At 32.3% G+C, this 26,357-nt stretch overlaps 1 protein-coding gene across 2 annotated transcripts in view; it reads right to left on the bottom strand.

Moving 5' to 3' along the window:
• The window catches only part of LOC100367684 (uncharacterized), a 54,911-nt gene extending 28,859 nt beyond the window's left edge, over positions 1–26,052 (bottom strand). Inside the window, exons 1-3 of one of the 2 annotated variants that reach the window (XM_002737443.4) lie at positions 25,669–26,052; positions 25,218–25,288; positions 5,940–6,115 (exon numbers count right to left, since the gene is read on the bottom strand). The gene's annotated coding sequence lies outside the window, so the exon portion shown is untranslated. Of the gene's footprint in view, positions 1–2,836; positions 2,913–5,939; positions 6,116–25,217; positions 25,289–25,668 lie in introns of those variants that run through there. The other variant, XM_085508075.1, reaches the window with a different exon arrangement.
• Positions 26,053–26,357: the final 305 nt, after the last annotated feature.

Here is a 26,357-nt window from a genome sequence, read left to right as displayed (position 1 = left end):
CATAAATAAAGAATTCTCAATTAATTGCAACCAGTCAGATAAATTGGATCAGGTAACTTCACTTAGTCAACTTATCCAGGAAATGATACATTGTATTTGACAGTCAATACCAAAGTAAACGAATCAAAATTAACAGTCCCTGCTTTCAGGCAACCATATCTGCTTACGTAAGACACACACTATTGAGAACACGTCAATGTCTGCCATTTACATCATCAATATTGACAGTTCTCAAACGAGAGCATCTTAATTTAAAGCCCACGATCGAACGTATTCAGAGCTGATGACAGGTACTCCAGTGAACATAACATAATCTTAATGTTTGTATGAACTGTCAAAACTAATAGCAAAATGGCATTAAATTTTAATGATAGGCATTTTAATATTTGATAATTATACCATTAAAATCTTGCACCCTAAAATGATTGCATTGCAATATACAGATGTATGGTATGAAGAGATTTGAATCATTGTCATTATAACAAAAATACATGCTCTTGAAATGTCAATTATTTTTATAATTTTGTTGACAGTCGTCCTTTGTATATCAGGCCTATTATAGACAAGCAATAAAAACTGCCACAGTGTGATCTAGACATACCATTGAATTGTGCAGACTCGTTTATTTTTAGCATATGGTTGTCTATGCTGTATTGTCCATTTTGAATAGTAACGTAGCAAAATCACAAAAATTTATAAAATTAAAGAGAAAAATAGACTCTTTTTTTTTCTTTGTTACTGAAACAAACATACAGGTATTAAAGGTTGTTGAAGCGACACACAATAAAAGTGTTCAAGTGATTGCATTACCCAGACCCCCGTGAGTTATCAGGTTAAGGTCTTACATGATGAATTTCTCATACATACACCTTTACTGGTGTATTATGTCAGCTTCAAGGCATGGTTCAAGCAATGTGGAAGCTATAAATATATCAAATAATTGCAGAGATAATTGAAGATTTCAAGACTGACATGTATCTATCATCAAGAATTTCTATTGTGGATGACGGAGCAAGCTCTGCCTTCAGACTTTGTTTGCCTCTTTGAGAGGTTTTTGTACATACATGCTGTACAATTACTGGAAAATCGGTGAAACCACCCCAAATTTGTCTGTACTTTTTTTCTTAAACAAGGTATTCTTCAATATTTCTGGAAATGAATTATAATTTTGTAGCCAACAGACAAAATTTGAGTTGATTTGGAGAGTTCAGACTATAAACAGAATTATTTGATGAAAAGAGGGATCTGGTAATGAAACGGTTAAGGTGGAATGCTACACAAATGTAAAATTATTGTCATTTTCTTCATTTTTACATATTTGATATTTCATGTCACAAAAAAGAAGAAAATATATGGAAAATCAGTGTACAAAATAGAGTGAAATAGCATGTTCTGTCTGTTTTTGGGCCTTTTACCATTGTCTTCTTCAGAATGGATATATCTTGCTTGATGACATATGCTGGAAAATTACTTTTTGATGCCTGGCATAACTCTAGGAATGTGTTTTCAGTGTGGTCTATGGAAACTGCTGCCAAAATGACATTTTATTCATATTTATTCGCTGTTTTTCTCAAAACAGCACCCATGTAATATCCATTCAGTGGCGTAGCTTCATCAGTGACAGAATAATTAGAATTACATTTGTGCATATTAATGAAGTCACATGACTTTTATAAAACCATGTCCAAAATGTTGAACAAACATTCAGGCAAATAATACCAAACAGTCTCTTGGCTGACATAGCTCCACTGTTAGCAATGCACATTTCAATTAAAGAACTGAAGATATTATTGGAAAATCAACAAATCTGAGAGAGGTCTACCAGAGGTACCTATATGCATAATATCAAAGCAATCAGACATGCAGTCTTTAACAAGTCGAAAATATTACCTTTTACCAAAAATGACAAAAATATTCATCGAAATCACAAAATGAATAAATCTAAGAGAGGTCTGCCCAAGGTACATATATACAGGTAAGTACCAAAGCAATAAGAATTGTAGTTTTCAAGAAGAAGTCGAAATAGTTGACGCGGATGACAATGGACAGTCATTCATATGATAAGCTTGGCTCGACAGTGGAGCTAAAAATAATGACGTGGACGCAGGACGATGTACAGTAATATGATTAGGTCCACTTGACTTTTTCAACAGCCGACCTAAAAATTCACAAACAGGAATTGGGAGAGGCATGTCAATGTTGGAATTTAAAAAGTAGAATTAAAAACCTGAATCCTAAAATTGGTTGTAATCTGCCCATCACCTCTGAGGGGAAATCATTGTACAATATGACATGTAGGGCCATAAGTCAACAACTATAAGCCCTCATATCATGGGCTAATAATGCAATTACTGGATTAGTCACGACTGAGTAGACATGTACATGTACTGGTAGAGGTTTTATCAAAAAGGTAATATATCATTATATCTAGGCTAAAACACAACATAAAAATAGAGGTCATAACTCAACTTGTATTTGACAAATTTATTTATCCCTGAATTTTTGCAACCCATTTCAAGAAGAATTTTGCATTTTAGGACGAAAAATATGTTGGTACTCAAAATTCATGGGATCACCACCAAATTAGACACGCTGTATTCCTGATACCTAGACTTTCACTTTTCTGGCCAAACAATAATGTCCAGATAACTTAAAGGGCGGCAGTCGTCGTGCCGCGTCCTGTTCGATATGGGACTCATAGCGACATATACAACGCGTGTAAAATACATTGTTTATTTACATGAAATTCGAACACGTGCTGCGCGATGACCACCGCGCTTTAACCACAGTTAAATAGCCTGCTGTAAGTCTTAAGAATCATAAATAAAAGTAATACTTATTGATTTAGAAGATATAAACTCCTCAACACTCGCATATCTGCCGTTTAATAATACCCGTTTCATATACACCTGCCGATAATGCCGAGGTAGACAGAAACGAAACAGAATGTCATCACACTGCACAAATATTGATTATTTGAGCTGCCTTGAATTCTCTGACGTATTTGAGAATTACAGTATTGAATATGTTATTAGAATAAAAGCAAAAATCAATATCACTCGCAGAGAATGACAGCTGAAAAAGAAACGCAGGACACTAACGATTTTTAATATTTCAAAGAGCAACAGATCAGGTAAAGTATAAAACGAAGAGAAGCAAATTTATCTGAACTTGTTTCCATGGTGACAACGATTTTGCTATTTACCGGTTCTGACACTGCTCAACAAGTGGTAATTTACAAAGATTCACAATATCTAACTAAACACGTACTGCAGTGAAGCAACAAAGTGACACAGTTACTAACAGTACAACAAGACCTGAATTTAAACGAAGACATTCTATTCAAATTGTTTTTCATCACAAGTTTCCTCTTTTCATCACAAATTCACAAAATAGTTCTGTTTATAGTCTGCTTTTTTTTTTAGAAGACTGTGACAAAAATAACAAAATTTGTTGAGTAAAAAATGAAAATTGAATCAAATTTTGTCCAAAATTAGGGTTCATTTTCAGAAATATTAAAGAATATAAAAAAAAAGTGCAGACAAATTTGTGCGAGAAAGTCCGGTGGTGAAAAGGTTAATGAACTTATAATTTTCTGTTTTATCAGTGATGATGCTTTATGCCTCAATATACGTACATCTTTCTAAAACCCAATAAATATAAAATAATCGTCTTAAAATGCAACACATCAACATGAACATAAGAAAGCTGCATATACGGTACAAGGAATTTCAAAATGTCTTCAAATTGGCACCATGCACTCACAGAGGCTAACGATAATGTCCATTAATTAATAGCTAATTCTTATAAATCATAAAAAATCCAATTTCAGTTAAGTTATGTTATTCAAGAAAAGTAAATTCTTTCAGTTTTATAATGCCACAATAAAATAGCATTATTATGTGTTACAGTTACATACACAATGTTAAAGAAAAATTACATTTTTTGAAACTTTTTAAAACTCAGATTTTCAAAATAATTCAGCATAACAAAAGGTATCCCATCATTAACAATAGATGACTTTTTCAGCCTAGGTTACCAGCCTACAATTTGAGATATAATATCTCTACCACAGAAACTCATGGTAAAAGCATTAAGATACTACCAAAATAGCAACTACACTGTATCACTAAAATACAACAATCATTTTCTCAAAAATTAGGCTGACTTTTTTTAAGTCAATATCTTTATTATATCACCTTGAAATATAATTTATTGCAAAAAGAATAAATTTGGGGTATTTTCATTTATGAGTAGGCTTCTACCTAATACTAAAACCAATAGATGGAATGCAGATGTTGTACATATTGTGTTTATTGATAGAGCACATGATAACGCCTCTAAGGAGTTGCACTAAAGTTTCTCATTAATTGAACACCAAGACTTCTGGGCATAGACTGCATTCATTTGTCTGCCTTTAGAAACATCTCAAAACCCATCTATTAGTTACCATGGAAACATGCACAAACAAGAAACATTATCCTTCCTTAACTGCCTACTATTTTTGATAACTGACAGATCAAATGTTTCTTCAAAACTTCATGAGACTATAAGTGATTTATTGTGAGAACTACCAAGATGCAACAGTCACTATATTTTTCTAGTGAAACAATTATTTTTGGGTAGGTCTGAAGTCCCACTCTAAAAACAACAAGCAGCTTGTCGGCTGAGATAGCTCTGCTGTTAGCAATGCACATTTCAATTAAGAATTGAAGATATCATTAGAAAATGAACAATATGTATAGTATTAAAGCAATTGGACTTGCTGTTTTCAACAAAAAGTCGAAAATATCACTTTTTACCAAAAATGACAAAAAATATTCACCAAAATTAGAGAATTGAAGATATCATCATAAAATGAACAAATCAAAGTATTCAGATTTGTAGTTTTCAAGAAGAAGTCGAAAAAGTAAAACATTGACACGAACGTCGACTGATGACGGACAATCACTCATATGATAAGCTCCGCTCGAAAAAGTCAACAGCGGAGCTAAAAAAAACTAAACCTACACAAAATTTGACCACTCTTAGGTTACATGACATTTTAATAAATGTTCTATATTTCATCTTGATTAGCATAGTTCTATAAACTTTCATTTCCTTGGAGACAAATTTCTTGAGCCAGTGAAAATAGTGAAATTTTGTAATCTCTGCTGTCTTACGAGACAAATTTTTGCAAAACTTTTTTTTCACAAATGTCATTTGGTAAAAGCATCAAATCGTGTAAATATGAGCCAAAATCCACTAATATCCACTCTAGTTTTGTGGCTTTATATGCACCATAACGGATGTATTTTCGTTGTTAGACTTTTTTTTTGGCAATTGAAATTATTTAATGATAAAGTTGATATGACTGAAGAACCCCTGTGAAGTTAACACACCCACAAAATTTTTATCCAATTTTTATTGATTTGAAATAGTTTTGTTTGGTTTAAAGCGAGGGAGTTGTCACCTGCGCATGCATCAGATGGCCATAGCATGTCATTGTTTACAAACAAGAGTCTACCCATGAGCCTTTGCAATTTTAGCATGTGTTGTTATCTTCACTTGGGACTCAATTCCCGCGTGTGCGCAGGTGACGACCCTCTCGCTTAAAGTTGTTGTTGTAAATTGTTGACTAGTAAATTGGATTATGATTTCTCATACAGGTAACTGAACATTGTTTTTAATGTACACAAAGGAGAATTTGTTTGATGGAATATATGTTGAGTAATTATACACGAGTAGAGAACATTTTGTACACCAGTACTATTTCATGCACAGACAAAACAACATTATATTTGAATATAATAGTTTATGTTGGCCGAAATATTGCCAATCGTAATGAATAACAGGTTTATTTAGAAAACATGTGCTGACCTCACAAACGTTTACTGAACAAACACATTTAAAATTTAATTATCTGCTAGAAAAAAAATGTAAACAAATATGGCACGTACCTTTCAATAAATCTTCAATTGTCAACATATGTTGTAATACTGTAAGAAATGTCAACTGTTTCACCTTTCTGTTTATATTTTGTATGTTTCCATTAAATACAAGATGTTGATCAGAGTTTGAAATCGTTGACTGATGTACTGGTTGAAAATTTAACAATGAATCTCCTGATGATAGTCTGTGAATGGGATTTAGATAGAGTACCATTGTTAGTCAAATAGTCTGTAATGTTTGTTACAGTGCTTTGACACATATTAATGTAAGTGCACATTGACAGCAATGAAAAATTACGATTAAAGCAAGCCCCAATATTGAGTGCAACTAAAAAAAAAAAAATTATTGCTTCTTCGGTTTTCAAAATAGATTGTGGTAAAATTTAATATAAATCAGAAAACTTAAAGAATAAATTCCATCATATGTGCCCATATGAATATTAACAACAGTTTATCCATGTTTTGTAAAATACTTTATTTTAGCTAGAAATAATTTTCGCTGAAAACACTTTATTGGCCTTCTGTTTGGAATTTATTTTCACTGAATTTTGATGAGCTGAACGTAAAAAATATAGAAAAAAAAGTTTATTCGCTGGATTTTATTTTCACTGAATTATTCCTTCAGCGAAAATGATTTCCAAGCGAAAATTTTACAGTACATGGTAATACTCATAGCAACGTGTTGATGCCCTTATGGTGGTCACTAAAAGATGATAACGAAAATTATTATAAAGACAAAATATATAAAATTAATGTATACAGCCATATTTAATATTAGTAATGTACATGTATGTGCATGCATTTTAAATAATAAAGGTCTACCTATGGCCATAACTCAGATTGTAACAATTCTTTGAATAAATGCATTTTTTATGTGCTTTTCCATTGGAAAACACAGTGCTTGTGGTTGATATAATTATTTAAACAGAGTCAATTTGGATAAAAGGTCTTCCTTTTATACTTTCGGAAATTGCAAGTATCTGAATTAAATGTAATCAACTCAGAGATTGTAATACCGTATTTGCTTTACTTATAGCACATATGCTGATTTTTCTATAGTCAAAATAAGTTATACTTTATTTTAATGATTTTGTATACAGTTAATGCATTAGAAAGAGATTGGATTACTGTGATCAGATAGAAGCATAGCTAAGAAAGATCATAATATCGATATCCGGCTTTTAAAGTTGTATTCCCACTTTGTATGATCTGTAAAAAAAATTCTCACTGACCTTTGTATGTATCATATCAAAGTATCATGTACAGTAAGTATATCAGAAATCTCATATTACTGTATCCAGAAATTAAATTTAAAAAAAATTCTAAAATACATTAAAATAACCTTGATTGATTACAATCCAAATTAAGTTTGATTTGGTGATTAGACACCATCTTGTTCCTCCCAAGTATAGGCTAAGCTCAGAATTTTAATATATTTCAAGTTTTGTTGACATAGCAACTGATTTTATCATATTTCATGATGATCACAATAATTTGTGTGAGGTATTCCGCATACATTACAAAATAATTAGGTCAATTAAGTCAATTAAGTCAATTTTGTAAAAATTTTAAAATTAAATTAAGGCAGATAACAAGAACAGGTATAAATGTAGAAATTGCCTATCCCAACATGGATAGACAAATAAATTATGATATCACTAAATTGTTTTTAAATGATTTATTTTGACGGGAAATGGAACATCATCGATTCTTGGGGAGGAGGTTTTACATGTGTAGGTTGTTTGGACGCACACCTCTGTACCATCTATTTTAATAGGCTCTACACAAGCTGCTGTGGAACACCAGTCAAAAAGCTGGTGAAATCAGATGAAGTTGAGAAAACTTCAATCCTGAACAACCAAATTTATATACTGTAAAACAGTAAATAGCTACGTATCACTTTAGCAAATTTGATTCAATGCATGAATTAACTGAATCTTAATTTAGATAAAGTGTCAATAATCCTACTTCGAGAATAGACTGTTCTAGTGACATCTTCATTCAGCAAAATTGTGGATTAGCTAAAAAATTAGCTAAAATATCTGTGGCTGTGATTTTGCTCAAAGTATAGCCACTGTACACTATAGGTCGGAACAATTCACGAAGTCGGAAAGTCTCATGTCAGGATTGACATTTATTGAACTTTGAAATGGAAACGTCGACATCGGCTTGAAACAACAACAAACGTAAAAATAATAATGACGATAACAATGTCAGGTGATGAAAATCGGGATGTTCGTCAGAGAATAGATGAGTTTTTTGAGAACGCTTGTGACAGAAAAATTGGGTTTAAAAACCAGCAGCCCATTTGCTAAAGTTGTTAAATAGACAAATATCTACTACAAGTACAGTATGTACAGATACCAAATGTTATCAATTTTATTTTGTCCTCCTTCATAGTGTATAGATGAATGATAAACATGTTTTCTATATTTAACAAAAATTTCGTTAAACTTTCAAAGTGGATAACTACAATAAAGAATCAATAGGTTCTGCACAAAACTGAAGCTGATATAATGTATATACTGTGTCTAAAGTTACACAATCTTGCATACCAGAGGTAAATCGATGTAGATTCATGCACTAGGTTGCTAAGCGATAAGAAAAATCTTAAATCATCTGCTGAGACTCTTATTCAATAAGCTATAAATGATAACCAGAGTAGGGATAATGCTATGGGAAAAATCACAGTCACAGTATCCATGGAAACAAATTTAAGTACCTTGTTTTATTATTTACTCTTTTCCATTTATTTGTCAGATCGATTCTCTCAGCAAAAAATCAAGAATATGTTTTGAGAGTCTTTTTTACTCGTTTACACATACAGTATTTTTATAGTCGTCTACCATACTCCAGTTCGAATAATCTGCACTTTGACGTAATTGACAACTGTGTTATTCATAAACTTGTCAGCATGATTTGACTGCACGTACCTCTTAAATCATTCTGCATACATATGTACCATAAAAAAAGATGAACAAGCAAACCTGATGAATAGACATTGTGTACAAGTTACAGGTAAACTCATCTATTAAAAAAAAGTCACCTGTACAAGCAAAGTTCAAACATAATTATGGCAGTGTGACGTAAAAACGACAGACTGACTCTCATTAGAGCTGCAATGTGTTTTTCCAATCGATTGATTGCCCTGGTGACAGGTACGGTCATGAAATACACCAATAAAACCACTTTTAACGCATCTACCGCTGAAAGCCGCCGTGGATAACCAATATGAACAGGAAAAAAACAGCATCAGTAGACAATGAGTGATGGTCTGTTTTGTAAACAATTATTTGTCGGCATGCAGGGCGCACAGGAAATATAACAGGGCGCTGACAATTTAAACAGGGCGCCAATTTCAGATAACAGGGCGTGGCGCCCTGTTAAATTCCCTCGTGGAGAACCCTGGTGTATGAATGCATAAGCGTATTTGCTCTAGAAATGGACATAAACAACATTGCATTTATTTGTATACTGGATCATAAAAATAAAAAATTCCCATTTACTTGTGACAATGTGGTACTAAAAAAGCAAATATAAATACATGTAGTATACCTATTAAGTCATTGGAGCAGTATGATGAATATTGCATGGCACATTTAATGGGTTGAATTTTCGCAAATCACATGGAATTGGATATAAAAATTCAAATTTCAAAAATTTGTTGTGATCGTTTCACTTCCAATTCAAATGTATGTTAGAATTTGATTTGTTAATGTTTTGACATAGTGTTTGTACGCATGTGTAATCACAAAAAATTTGCTTCTGGAATAATTCAAAATAAATTCACACATATTCAGACCATCAGATATTTCACATAATACCGGTAGTCCCAAAACCACAATAAAGCTATAGGAATGATTTTATTAAAGTACAATTTTAACCATTTGAAAGCCGGAATAACAATTTCATGAAAATGTTCTATATACTGTTAAAATAATGGGCTTAAAATCCCATTGACTACAAATCTTAAAGAATTATAGAAAATAATTATGTCAATTAATTTTGTTTATTATTAAAAATGATTGTAAACATTGAATTTCATGAAACTACACTACAATTGAAGGTGGAAATAATGATTGCACTCAAAATATAGAATAATATCTTCAATACGGGTTGAATGCATAAACCCCATTTTTTCACATGAAATTCAAATAATGTGCTATTTGTGGCATTCTAATGATTTGTTCATTACTTTTTTTTAAATTGAGAAAGACTTTCTTTCACTGTTTTAAAAACATATATTGAAGGAAGATGCATTAAGATAAAATCCATGAGAAATAAAGTGTTTTTACTTGCATGGTTTATCAAGCAATTACCAGATTAAAGCCTAAAAGCCTTCTGGGTGAATATTTGATCTATGACCAGCAAGTTTTGTTTTAGATAAACCACAGTATCCATAGCAACCATCAATAAATCATGTACTGTATTTTCCTTGGATAAGGTACAAAAAACAACAGCCCAAAGCGATGAGCGAGTGGCAAGCTAGGAGGTCAAAATAGTTTTTAAGGGTTAATTTTCTTTGCACAACATGATTGCATTATGCAAATTATATGTTAATTAATATGCAAATGAGAGCCTATATTTGGTCAAAACCTCCTAAGTACAATATTGATAAAATTTCTTATAGTATTAGAAATAATACAACGTGAAAATCTGAAATTGCAAAGAACTGGTATCGTATTTGCTCACCTCTGTCATTTACTTATTGAAGTGCAATATGATATATGGCATTACAAGGCAACTACAATATGTAACTAAGAAGACTACAATGTATGTAACAGATACGGTAAAAGGCTTTAATTTCATGAAGCAAAGTTTGGTGAACCAAAAAAATTCAGCAGTGAATATTTCAAAAGATGATTGTATGTGTTTTATCAAAAATCACAAGTGAATACAATCTCTGTAAAAGAGATCGACTATGACTGGCCGCAAGACAAGGACCTTTATTATATGCACTTTCATGATATTTCATCTTCATTGCTGCTTTTAAATCAAAACATTTTATGGTTAATAGTACATTAATAAATATTCTTTCTAGTCTTGTCCTACTATAGGACCAGTTCCCTCTTTTCATCACAAATTCACAAAATAGTCTCGTTTTCAGAAGATTGGGACAAAAATAGACAAATTTTTCTGAGTAAAAACTGGAAAATTTACACAAATTTCTTCTGTTGGCTTCAAAATTAAGGTTCATTTCCAAAAATATTGAAGGATATTAGAAAAAGGTGCAGACAAATGTGGAGGAGAAAATCCGACGGTGAAAGGGTTAAAGGCTTTCGAAAAAGATCCATTGCTCGAAAACATCTCGTCATTTTAATAAATAGTTACTTAGAGCACCAACTACAAAATATTATCTACTTCATGTATATATCATGAGGTTATTACGAGGATACCTCGAAGTATGCACTCAGACAGTACAGTGGGAATACCGACCGATGTGCAGCGGAGGTCAATATGACTGCGTACTGTCTGAGTGCATACTTTTCGATATCTTCGTAATAACCTTATTATTATACATCTTTTCCTTCCAAGGATACATCATGGGAATGCTGAAATACAAAAAGTTTAGAACAGATTGACCGAACTTCTTTGTATGGGGTCCGATCAAACCCTGGGGGCTGCCATGTTTGTTTTTATTATTAGAAGATGCTTACGCGTGTAATCATTCCATATTTGGAATTCGCATTTCCTAATACGGTAAGATAAAAATACCATGTAAAATATGGCAAAATTACGGTATAATAATATTTATTTTTCCATACTTTATCTGTATTATTTTTAGGCACTTAAAGCTGAATTAAAATTTTAAACTACTGAATATTATTTGAATATAATAGAAAACTATTACTCTGAAAAATGATATGCCAATTTTTTGAAAGATTTTTTTAATTGAGATATTTGCTCGATTAGAAGTACAGCACTAAAAGAAGTAGATATAAACTGAATATTTATTTTTTGCTAGATTACTAAAATAGGCTTATTTTGACGATAGACACAACCCTGTCATTTAAACATACAGTGTACAATGTATAAAGCGTACATGTATGTGCTACCAAGGGTACATACTAATGAACAAATTTCAACATAAACCCTTTGCATGTTCAGTATTTCAAACATTCATTTTAATTTATACAGCATCAATACTTTTTCAACAGTTCACAAAACCTCTAACATGTAGAACATTACGAGGTGGAAAACTATAATTACATTGCATGCATAGACACTATAGACATATTCCTTACATGCAACAACACAAACATCTTTAAAAATAAATGCAATGGAAACCTGCATGAAGAATAGCTCGCATGTCATTGCAGGTCAGTCTAGGATTGGTCTGAGTTTATAGATGACTACAGGCTGTAAGAGATATCACAGTATGCCTACTGAATTTAGTAAAGATTTATATGCGTAGACACGCTTGTCGTTTTGATATGTACAGGTGACATATTTGATGACCTAAAATTACACACCACATATTCACTGTCTATTGACAGAAGCACTTTTTTAACCAAATTGGTATCCTCAATACAGTGAAATGCCACTGATGCCCAGGAGAAACAATTTTGTATCTTAAGGATTGTAAAACAAGACTGTGCAAAGTGTGTCTTTCTATTCCGTCTTGGGAGTTGTAGCATACTGATACATGGTATTTTATTTCCTGTGTGTAAAATAAAAGATTCTCAGTTATAGCTGCTCAGAGTCTGTCAGCAATGCCCAGACCAGCTGTAATGTCAGGTAACCAACTAGGATTGGATAAAAAGTCTGTATGGGAAAGGGAAAAGTAGAAATACCTGTCCCTGTGGATAAGTGAACACACAAATTTATATGTTTAATCTCATTGGCCAAATGGCGAGTCACAAATGTTTTCATAGTCTTTAAATTTTACCCTACAATTTAAACATCATGAACCAAAAGCGAAAGAATATCTTAAGTTAATATTAGGTGCATTTATTCTCCAACAACCAAATGGACAGGCAATTTTTCAATGCTAATCACTAAAAATTCATAATTATTATAATAGAAAAAACAATTACCATCCTTCCACTGAATCACAATTTTTCTTTTAAAAATCCATGAAAAATTATACATGCACATAAATTAATATTTTTTACAATTAATTACCTCAGCAATAAAACTCCTGGAATAGCATACACTGAACAGAAAAGGAAAGCACTTATGCTTCACTTCTCATAATCTGTGAAACATAAAACAAAATGGTGACGCCCATTGACCGGAAGTGTGGCATTCTCAAAACTCTTAGTATATTTAGATTTCCTATACTTATCCATACTTTTCTATATATTACACATGTTATTTATAGAGCTTGATTCATTTTTTACCAAATATATCACACTATTCTAATATTTTCTAACTGAAAATGCTCTTGTTGTGGGATAGTGATGTTTTTGAGTTTGACAACCAATATTTTCTTTTTTGAAATTTGTGGATTTTCTACCCTCAGTTTATAATTTCAACAAGCCTAGCAAATTTGATTGTTGCATTTCACGGATTCCAGAAAAGATAATAAGTAAGATGGGTATATGAGGGATAACAAGCAATGAAATAATAGTCATAAGACTACAGCAGAATAGCCTATTTACTACGTTCACATAAGAGGATCTTGGCATGTGCCGAAATTTTGAATTCTTTGAGTTTGCAGAGGGATTACAGCAAATGTGTTCACATTAGAACCCACTTCGAACTCACTTGGCTCCTGTTGCAATCACATCCTCATTCATTGGCTATAGTAGCACATAAATAAGTATAACAGATAACATTCTGCATTCATTTCATTTATTACTATAGTATTTGACCATATATAGCTGTCTTTTCCTCAATCATCATGGCATACTTGTATGAATTGTTTTCTTAAATTCACCACTGAGGGCATGATTTCGGTTTTTGCCAAGCGTTCAAAAAGCAAATCTGGCCAAGATTTTTTTTTTTTCTGTACTTGCCCCCGATCGTTCACCATTCACACACATACATTTCGACATGTGCTGACTCAGTCCTGACTCTCATCATGTGATGGGATTTCTAACATGAAAGCCACTATCCACTTAGCTTGGGGGATAAATGTAACACTAAATAGAGGAAACTAAGAAAGGTAGCTATCATTGTCACAATCTTTAAAAGACCCCAAACTGACATGAAATACTGACATAAAAATAAAGTACAGCATATAATGTACAGTCAGTGGTTTCACCTTGCAGCAATGACAGCTGAAAGTTAATGACAAATGTGAGCTTGATACATTGTATTGATTGTTACAGTCTACCTATATACAAATGACAAGTCCATTAAACCTTGAAAGCATGTTGTGCTGTACACGAGAATTGCCAAGTATGCCTTGCAGCGACAAATGTCACAGATAGTACAATTACTCTATTTAACCAATTGTGGGACAAAGATTGATGTACACGCCCCATCGTACCATGCTTTCCAAACAGATTTTATAGGAATTTAACTATTTAAAGCAAACAAAATAATAGTAATAAATTAAAGACCTGTCTGTAAAATCAAACTAAACTAGAAATGTGTTTAAACTGAACACCTTTCTAACGTCAACATTTTTAAAATGTGATCGAGCCTGTACTCAACTTGAAATTATGTCCATTTGATTCAAAAATAACAAAATAACATTATGATTGTCATTAATTAATAAACAAAGAAAGGTATATGCTTCTCGGCAGGAAAAGGGTGTTAAAAACTTCCACAAACCTTTGTAAGTGTTTTGTAGTCCGCGTTAGTTATCAAATTTAAGATATATAGTTTTTTTATAGTAATATAGTTGAAACATAAACATGTCAGAAGTATGGATCCAGAAGATGCTTGATTATGATGATTTTTTAACATTAAAATGATTGACATCTTGTATCGAATTGTCAAACAAGTACTCAATGTCCATATTGAGAAATTGCATCTGAAAAATAAAATGATGTGCATCAAGGTCCTATAATGTCCAATGTATGTATCAAGTTTAAACAAAATCCATCCATAAATGCTTGATTTTGATGATTTTTTTGCACAAAAATGGCCAGATAATGAAACAAATTGATGTGCATATGTATAATATTATGTATGATGTATGTGTGAAGTTTGATTGTGATTGGTCCAGGCATGTCTAAGATACAGGTCGAAATGCATGCACGTACAAAGTCATTGTTTTCAAAATGCATTTGAACGGGGACTAACAACCTCTCTCAGACAGATTACACTATAAAAACCTCAATAAACTAAACACCTCTCTAAAACAAAACAATTTCTTCATTCCCTGTGCAAGTGTTCAGTACAGACAGGTTACACTATAAAAACCTCAATAAACTAAACACCTCTATAAAGCAAAACAATTTCTTCATTCCCTGTGCAAGTGTTCAGTACAGACAGGTTACACTATAAAAACCTCAATAAACTAAACACCTCTCTAAAACAAAACAATTTCTTCATTCCCTGTGCAAGTGTTCAGTACAGACAGATTTTACAGCAATTTAATATTTCACTAGAATTTATTTATAGCTCAATTAAAACACTTGGGCATGATTTTAGCTGAAGGAAAAGATATTTTTATACAGAGCTAAATTTTTGCTGATTCAGCAAACACAAAGAATATATATTTACAGCAAAAATAATCTACAGCAATTTGAACAGAACCTAATTTAACAATTAGTTTGCATAAATACCATGTGACCTTTCAAATCACTCAAGTAGAAATGTACATGTACATTGTCATTGTGACTTTGAGCAAAATTAACCCCAATCAGTATAGACTCTATTTTGTTGTAAAAACCGTAATTTAATTTTGCCACAGACTGCTTGGTTTATTACTGTACATCATTCCATTTATTTTTGTCAGGAAATCTTAACATGTCACCCGCTGAAAGACTCCACAGCCATAAATGTACCCAAAATATATCAAAGTGAAATTTGAGCCGCACAAATTTCACTCCAAACGTGCGTAGCATATGATTGTTAATGTGTTAACACATTCAGTGTAACACATATGCACATTACAACACAGCAAGTGAAACTCAATGAGAAGCCTAAGTTGACTGTGCTCTTCGATTTCAGTGTTTAAATTTTAACAGTGACTTCTTCTGTTAACAAACAGAGTTATATTGAAATCAAGCGATAATTAATATCAGTGATTCCTCTAAGCAAATTTGGTATTAAAAAATGTTGAGATTTCATCTCAAAAATCACTTTGAATCAGATGTACTTGAATGCAGCAGTTTAAACTGAGAAATCTATTCACCAAAAAAACCAAGGAACCTACAGCATATACACCCCTGTACAAACAACCATTAACGAGATGGGGAGATGGGTAGCCATGTAACACTGGCACAACCCATAGGTGCATACTAGCACTACATCGATAACTAATTACCCATATACTTTTCTGAATACAGTTATACAAATTATCTGTCTACTGTCTGAAAACCAAGTCATTTATAATAATACATTTACAATAAACAAAATGAATTATTTTATTATAACTGCAAAAAATGGACAATCTGTTTAAACACACAAAACCCTAGTGTAATGAGTTGAAGCTATGACTTTTAGTTTAGTTATTTGCATAATAATATTGATACATTGTCATGGAACATCTTGTGAGTATTTAGACTTAGTTCCAGGCCTAGCAGTTGAGCAATAAACATCTTAGCTAAAAGTGCTCCCCTCCAGTGCATTATTCTCCTCCTGGATTTGGTGACCAATACTCACTTTCACTCTACCTTGAGAAGTCTGTTCTCAGGTTACAGCTAGCTTGTCACATTAACCAATCACAAGTTAATAAATGGTGGGAAGTTCAAAACTAGATTTTATGTATGTAATTATTACAATTAATTGTCACAATTAATCTTAATAAGTTACAGGATGCTTCAATTCAAATGTGAATTCCAAATACGGAATATACAATGCTTCCAAGAATGCAAAACTTTTTGAAAACGATGTTCATTCATAGCGAGTAAATTCCAATAATTTTTACCATTTTGGACTTTCAAACTCAAGCGACTGGATCAAAAGATTTATCATTATAAGAGTACTGCAAAGTATGCACTCAGGCAGTACACAGTCACACTGACCTGAATGTAAATTTATCTATCAAGCTATCATCCGTAACAAATTCTGCCTGAAGCATATATGTAATGTAGCAGCAAACAGTGAATAAGGGAATTGTAAATACTTGCCAATAGGTGCTCTGCACTCGGAGATCATGTTAACCCCATTTTCTGCTTCCAGGACCCCCAGATTTTAGAGAGGGATCGAACCCCTACTTAAGTAAAAAAAACAAGTCCCATTTGTACACAGAATATATTGCCAGTTCCAGTTCATTTCTTTTTGGGACTTAATACACAGAAATGCTAATGCAATCTGTGGCCAATTGAAAGATTACATTGCATACTCTGCCACTCTAGCTTACATATGTATAATAAAAGATGACTATATTAAAAATACATAACTGAAATCTGATGTGCAATACCTTGAAAAAATTTCAAATTTCAAATAGAGTTTCTAAATATGAATAGATTCCATGATTAAAAAGATACTCTGAATTATGTGTCTATTGTTTGCCACTCATTGACTTAGTTATTAGTTAAAATCCTATACAGTACTGTTATTTTTAGGGTCTAAGTCTGCACGGTGTTGTTTTTGTTTAAGTTTGTCTTCTGCTTTTATTTGTTTAAACAGCATTGAAGTAGACTTCTGAAAATTGGTGATATACCTAACTTTCAGAATTTTGATTGGTAGAATGGTTGTTCAGCAGCCATCTTGGATTGAAATTAAACATGAAGTGGCTATTTAACTACTTTCTGAGAATCTAGACAATCTGACTTTTTATGTCATATACATTTATATACGAATATATATGCATGACAACTTTATCAGTAACATGACCTATTTTCGGTGAAAAACAGCAAAGAAGCTAAAAAATCTTCATCTACAAAACGGCTGGTCCGATTTACTTCAAACTTCATACATGTACATATCATCTCCTGGGTAAGACCTCTCACTTTACAATTCACTTTTCAGCTTATTCCAAACATAGATATCACTGTGTACATATTGAGGCATATTCTATGGTCAGCCATAATTTTAAAAAAATGCTAGCAGGCTGCACCAGGCAATGCCTTGATGGATGTAATTAGGACTAAAACGAAGACACACCACCCTTTGGGTCTTCAGAATCTTGAATTTGCAATCATTCAAATCTTGAAACTTGAAAAGACAGAAGCTGTTCTGCAGTTTTAATTGACTTTGTTTTGAGTGCATGCTAAATACGCCTAACCTAGGGAGTACACTATGTGAATGTAATGTATGATCTAATTCACTCAGATGCAGTAACATGATCAGTAAAACAATCATCAATAAATTCTGAAGTGGAGAACCCAATAGCTGAACAGGAAACAAATAAAAAAAGTCTGGGGTGCATCGCAGACTAGTCTTAATGGGAACTACATCACACCAAATGTTGATTTTTGTGACATGCTCACAGATTTTCCAGCCATCCAACTAGTTTTGCAGATCAAAATGTTGAAAATTTAATCACAAACGAATCTACAGAAATGCTCACTACATGCACTTTATATTCCTAATAATCAGTCTATTGTTTGTCATATACCGGTACTACATACCTATTTAATCAGTCTATTGATTGTCATATACTACATACCTATTCAATCAGTCTATTGTTTGTCATATACTACATACCTATTTAATCAGTCTATTGATTGTCATATACTACATACCTATTTAATCAGTCTATTGTTTGTCATATACTACATACCTATTTAATCAGTCTATTGTTTGTCATATACTACATACCTATTTAATCAGTCTATTGTTTGTCATATACTACATACCTATTTAATCAGTCTATTGTTTGTCATATACTACATACCTATTTAATCAGTCTATTGGTTAACATATACTACATACCTATTTAATCAGTCTATTGTTTGTCATATACTACATACCTATTTAATCAGTCTATTGTTTGTCATATACTACATACCTATTTAATCAGTCTATTGATTGTCATATACTACATACCTATTTAATCAGTCTATTGTTTGTCATATACTACATACCTATTTAATCAGTCTATTGTTTGTCATATACTACATACCTATTCAATCAGTCTATTGTTTGTCATATACTACATACCTATTTAATCAGTCTATTGTTAGTCATATACTACATATCTATTTAATCAGTCTATTGTTTGTCATATACTACATACCTATTTAATCAGTCTATTGTTTGTCATATACTACATACCTATTCAATCAGTCTATTGTTTGTCATATACTACATACCTATTTAATCAGTCTTGTTTGTCATATACTACATACCTATTTAATCAGTCTATTGTTTGTCATATACTACATACCTATTTAATCAGTCTATTGTTTGTCATATACTACATACCTATTTAATCAGTCTATTGTTTGTCATATACTACATACCTATTTAATCAGTTTATTGTTTGTCATATACTACATACCTATTCAATCAGTCTATTGTTTGTCATATACTACATACCTATTTAATCAGTCTATTTGTCATATACTACATACCTATTTAATCAGTCTATTGTTTGTCATATACTACATACCTATTTAATCAGTCTATTGTTTGTCATATACTACATACCTATTTAATCAGTCTAATGTTTGTCATATACTACATACCTATTCAATCAGTCTATTGTTTGTCATCTACTACATACCTATTTAATCAGTCTATTGTTTGTCATCTACTACATACCTATTTAATCAGTCTATTGTTTGTCATATACTACATACCTATTCAATCAGTCTATTGTTTGTCATCTACTACATACCTATTTAATCAGTCTATTGTTTGTCATATACTACATACCTATTCAATCAGTCTAATGTTTGTCATATACTACATACCTATTCAATCAGGCTATTGTTTGTCATCTACTACATACCTATTCAATCAGTCTAATGTTTGTCATATACTACATACCTATTCAATCAGTCTAATGTTTGTCATATACTACATACCTATTCAATCAGTCTATTGTTTGTCATCTACTACATACCTATTTAATCAGTCTATTGTTTGTCATCTATTACATACCTATTTAATCAGTCTATTGTTTGTCATATATTACACACCTATTTATTCATCCTATTGTTTGTCAATATCAAACCAGTGTGACAACGACAGGCAACACTAAAATACAATCACTGTACTCTCAGTGATCACAGTCAATGCCTGAGGAGTGGTGATCCTGGGTGGTATAGATCAAACATGATAACACAGTTATGATAGAATTAATAAGACATCATATCCTCACGTTGAAACTTACCTCCAACTACACTCCGAAGAATGATGAGAATCTTTACCGAAAACACCTTGGAATAAATACAACAGTGATTGCAAACTGCTCACAAAATTGCTATATTTGAAATTAGTAACAATGAATCTGTTTGGGTGATAACTTTGTTATCATTCAGTCAGATACGACTTCCAACATACACACATATGAATAGACTCACCATGCAGGTTTATGAAGGAGGGTTGAATGAATGAGTTCAATATCATGGTTATCTATGCAACAAAATTCTTCCATGCATAGCAGAAATTTGGTTCAAGGAATTGGATAAAATATGATAATGTATATACGTTCACATTAAAAGAATATTTTTAATCCTTGTGACAACTCAATCCCAAATTAAGCCAGGCATGTGCTTAGATCTTTAATGTGAATGCCACTAATGCTTGAATAAAATTGGACCAGGCATACCTGAAAATGAGCTCAGAAAACGAAAGGGCCGACGGACAAACCAAGTCCAATCCATTAACTAGCATCAAGGAAGAGGGAAACCACTTAAATGAAAAAACCTTGAGGTGGTTTGACCTTCAGACTATAGGAAACAGTCACAATAGTTTAAAGTAAAAACCAAAGCCATATATATTACAGAGTGGATGTCTTACAATTTTGGAATAAATTGAAAACGTGAAATATAACAACGGCAATAAAAATAAATTTTGCTGAAGGTAATCAAGATTTTAAATTAGTGGAATAAATGAATGAGCTATAATTTTTAATAAGTGTATCCTTGATAATGTTTTACCCTGTGGCTATAACTGTGTTAAAGTAATAATTAGTACATCTAAATGATATTTCACGGAATGTTTTTCTTTTATTTCATGGAGCAATACTCTAGCATACAGTACAATCCGATTGTATCATGACCAAAATCCCAAAATAGTTATCTGGCATTACCATTTTATAACAATTTACAGTGAAGTTCAACTTAATCTTTGCAGTATTTATGGTACTTCTGTTACTAATATGAGGTATATTTCATAGGCAGATAGATCAATACAATGTAAATACACATTGTATGTTCAATGGTTATGATAGCAAGCTAAGCAGGATAAAAACTTGCAAACTGTTATTATACTCAGACTGTACCAGTTGTTCTACAGGTTTCACTGTTGCTATAACACAATTAATGAATATAGATTCTGGGTGAAGAAATTTTTTTTTTTTTTCATTTTTTTTATTTAAACAAACTTGGCGAGAAACTGCTTTGTTAATGGTGGAATATACCTAAAAAAATGATTTTAAAATATAGAAAATGTGCACTAACATTCTCATCTTGGAATGCTTAGCAAGATTTATAAGACTGTAGATAAATAGTAAAAAAAAATTGGTAAAGTCTATAATATGTACTACTGTAGAAGGGTTGATTATTCAGTGAGTTTTAATTTTGCTTATTTCGCTGACTGGAAAATGTGCTAAATCACAGTCCCTCTGGGCTGTGGCTAAATTAAAACCCAGTGATTATGTAAAATTTAGCATAGAATACATTATCCAAATGATAAAACCCACTGAATATGCCCGAAATGGTAAATCAGTGAAATTTAAACCCAGTGAAAATTAGTCATTTTACAGTAAAGCGATTTTCAGTTTATATTTATGACTACAACAGTCATTGTAAAATAATCATCACATATATACAATGTAAATATATATCGGCAAAATCAGAGACATCGTTTTCTCTCTCATCAACTTTGTTGCCATGGTAATCAAATTGGTTACATACACTAATTAGCATGATTACAGTGCTTCATGTCCCATACTCCTTGGGTGGCACTGTCTACTTAAAGAATTCAACATCACTAGTTGCCAATTTCCTTGGCATCACTTGATGTACATCACAATAATAAGACATGTCTTTACCCCTGACAATGCAGGTAGCAGATATCATATTTGAAGCACGACAACTCTTGTGATCTCCTCTAGTGTAGCCGCTGTATAATCCCTTCAATGCTATGAATTTTTTCAGTTAAAATGTGGGTGCAACGTTTTGCAAATTAATTGTATTTAACAATAATATTTGTTTAATTTTGGACCAAATTCAGCCTAATTTCCCACTTCCTGCAATGTTTCAATGCTTTTAAAACAAACAGCCTGTCAGCTGAGATAGCTCCGCATGTAGCACCTATATATGTAATATCAAAGCAATTAGACTTGCAGTTTATAACAAGGAGTCGAAAATATCACTTTTTACCAAAAATAGGGAATTGATGATATCATCATGAAATGAACAAATCGAAGAGAGGTCTACCCAAGGTACATATACACCAAGTATCAAAGCATTCAGGCTTATAGTTTTCAAGAAGAAGTTGAAAAAGTTGACACGGACGACGACAGACTATCACTCATATGATAAGCTCTGCTTGACAAAGTCAACAGAGAAGCTAAAAATATGAAACAAATGATTTTTATTTGTATACGATGACTTTGTCATTCAAAGTGTCCACACATGCTCTTTCTTGTCACTTGAATTTGAAAGCAAAGTTTAAAACAATCTGAAATTGCTGCAAGATTATGAAAGTGCTTAAATTTTCAATATCTTTTATAAAATTTTAAGGTGTTGAAAGGTGACGAAAGTAAAGCAGGTTTTAAAATAATTAAGTACAAAAATTTTATAGTCCCAAACATTGAATATAGTTTTTTTAGATAAAACTTAGGAACAGTTGCATAGCACATATACATGTATTTAAAAAAAATAATACCACTATCACAAATATCATGCAAAACCAAAAATTTCTAAAAAAAAATCTTTGCAACTTTGATATTTATGATGTTATGCAATGCACATATAACTTCAATAACTTCACAGAATACTGTGCAGTAGTCAAAGGGTCTGATCTCATAAGCAGAACATGAGTGAGTGAGTGAGTGAGTGAGTGAGACTGTCATCATGTCCATGCATAAGACATACTCAACAAATAAGTAAAGACACTAAATTGCCCGAGTATTTTTCAGAAATGTATGTTTGTCATGCCATTTTGTGATTATCTCACAATTTTTCAATGCATTTCTCACAAGATCTTAAATGCATATCACATCTCTTGCACGCCTTCATTTCATAAATCCTTGATAAAAATAATTACTGTACAATTCGAGTGTAACATCCATACTGGCTTCAGGTGGCTTTGCCTTTTCATAAAACTGATAATTTTTAAAATGAGTATCACTGACATCGATAATTTTAACTTACTCCTCGAATAATTTACCTGTGTTACTGATATGAGACATATTTAGGCAAATTAATTTGCATGATTTAAATAATGCTGAAAAGACTTTTTGGGTGTTTTTTTTAAATTTATTTTCACTGATTTTTGACGAGTTGAATGTAAAATATAGGAAAAAAGGTATATTCGCTGGATTTTATTTTCACTGACATATTCCTTCAATGAAAATAGCAAAAATTAATTCCAAGCAAAAATAAAGTATTTTACACTAATGACATTTTAAGCAGGGTAAGCTAGTTTTAAGACTGCTTGAAGCTAGCTGAACGTTATGCATGGACCAAACTTATATATGTATGTATGACGTACTAAACTGGTACGTCAGTGGTAATGAATGAATCAAGTCTGTGAATTTGTTAGATATTTGTGCTGTTGTGGCTATGCTTACTGCTTGTTACAATAACACTGCTTCAAGGTAGATATTTATAAAGTTGGAGTATAGCATTAATCACTCACTTGATATGACAGCTATTATGTGTACATGCCCAAGGCACAAGAAAACAGTCAATTCAAGAACTTGTAGTATATGAAGGCACTACATTTTAATTAACTATTGTCAGTGTGTTTGCTGAATCTATATCAGCTTTAATGAATCCTGTAAAAATTTGTGTGACCAGAAGAAAATCACTATGACGATCTGTTACTTCAAGTCACAGTCAGCATAAAGTAGATTTAGAGTTTTTTGAATAAACAAATAATAGACCATTTTCTGTTCAATGTAAGATCCATAGCGTTTTGGGGTATTTTCACACTTGGTAATATATTATAACATTGGAATACAGTTAGTTTTGATGAAGTAAGGGTATCTCAATACAATAATACCCTCTTCAACGTTTTTGTGGCAAACGTTCAATTGGCGCCTTTCACATAATAAATGAAAACTCGAAATGAACAGAAAATCAACTATTCAGATACATTTTTCTGTTGCATTAAACCCATGTCAATTATAACACATTGCACACCTGTGTCATCTTAAGATAGACAAATTTTTATTGATACAACATTTAGTACAATTTCTAGACCCGTGACATTTAAATTTAAACAGCTGTGATCACATGGCAACAACAAACTGACACTAGTTAATATTATTGTTATATCATGGCATGAATGAATAAAGTAAATATTTGCTTTCAATTAAATAAAAGCACCAACCTTTTAAAAATTGAGATCAAAAATGTGTAATTTAATTTTGAGGTTAAATATAACTTTTCATGAGAAATGAATGCAAACTGATTATCTAGGGGGTTGAAATTTGGGAGGGGACATAATAAAAAACATTACCCCGGTAAGTTGTTTTTCTTCACTTACAGGTAGTGTTGAGGTAGATATTTTTTCAGGATGGTGTTTTTTTTTTGGCTGCTGTAATTTTGTTAAACTGGTGATACAATTAAAACAGTAGTCTGTATAGTAATATGCACTCAAAAATAACTGACAACACAGAAAAGTAAAGATAACATCTGTTAAAGGGGCACCTTCCAGTTAAGATTAATTTCACAACAAATTTACTTTCTGGATTAAAATAACAAGGGATAACAAAAGATAGATTAACATTGTAAACAACATAAACAATAGTGTCCCATGATTCTTTGGTGCAATCCATGGGATTGAGCGGTTCCCCTTTAAGATTAGAATGCCTTCCTTTGTGATCACGGTTGAATGCCACACTACCACAATTACAACAACAGTACATTACATTACCTGTTAAGTTGAGCTCATACACCTGGGGGCAGTTAATTCCCTGGGTTAATGTGCTGATAATCCGACAGCTTCTGAAATGCCAAGAAGCCAAGAACAGAGCGTTAAAACATAAACACACAGTTCACATCGTTGAAAGTACACATACAGTGACGAACTGTGAGTGAAGTGTTTTGTTTTCACCCGAACAGATGTTACTAGTAAAGATACGATTCACTGCAATTGATTGATTTTAATCATAACACGTTTTTCCATGGCACACATTATGAAATAAATAAATCACTGTCTCAATTCAGAATGACATCAAGGTCAGCGAATTATCGATAAATAAATAATAAAAACAAAACAAATAAATACCAAGTTATTGTTGTTATACCACATAAATACAACAATTATAGTAAATAAACAAACCATGAAATAGATTAAAAAAAAAATGCACTGTGCATTCCCATACCTAGTGTGCCTATTTAGGAATGGCGATCCAGCATAAGTTACAGCTAAAAGAGAGTTAAAAAACAATGCTGATGCTCAGAAAAAAACAACTCCTGATTCTATCAGGTGTGTATCGGTTCCACACGAATGAATGGACGACGTCGTCAGCTGTTTATACCAATATTACCAGGATATACGGCGCTGTGACTGGCAGGTGCTATTGTTATTGACACTGGAGTAACGATGTCGCACAATTTGTCATCCTACTCCAGCGGAACGAACATAACGATAACGACGACGACAGCAACAACAACAAAAGAGTCGTTCGCCTGCTACATTTAGCAGAACACAAGAGTCGACTCATCCACTCAGAACTCATGAAACGAGGGTCAAGGGGAAACTGTCACGTGATAACGTCCTCGTTCGTGTAAAATATATTAGCCTGCGTTTCTCTGACAAGTTGTGGAAAAATATGACATTGCACGGTACTAGCTGGGAATTCGGAGTAGATATATGATTATGGTTGGGACACACGTGCTCATATTACCCGATTTAACCATACGACAGTATCCACCTTCTGTCCATGTTTTTTTCTTACAGCGCCCTCTGTTGACAAGTGCAACGAAAAGTACAGTGCGTGTCTTTAGAAACAGCTCGCATATCTACACTCTATTACACTCTATATGCAAATTTAAACTTGAAAAGCATTTA

This window comes from Saccoglossus kowalevskii, chromosome 14 (assembly GCF_978046115.1).
Source record: "Saccoglossus kowalevskii chromosome 14, keSacKowa6.1, whole genome shotgun sequence".
NCBI lineage: Eukaryota > Metazoa > Hemichordata > Enteropneusta > Harrimaniidae > Saccoglossus > Saccoglossus kowalevskii.
This window is presented reverse-complemented; position numbering and strand designations above follow the sequence as displayed.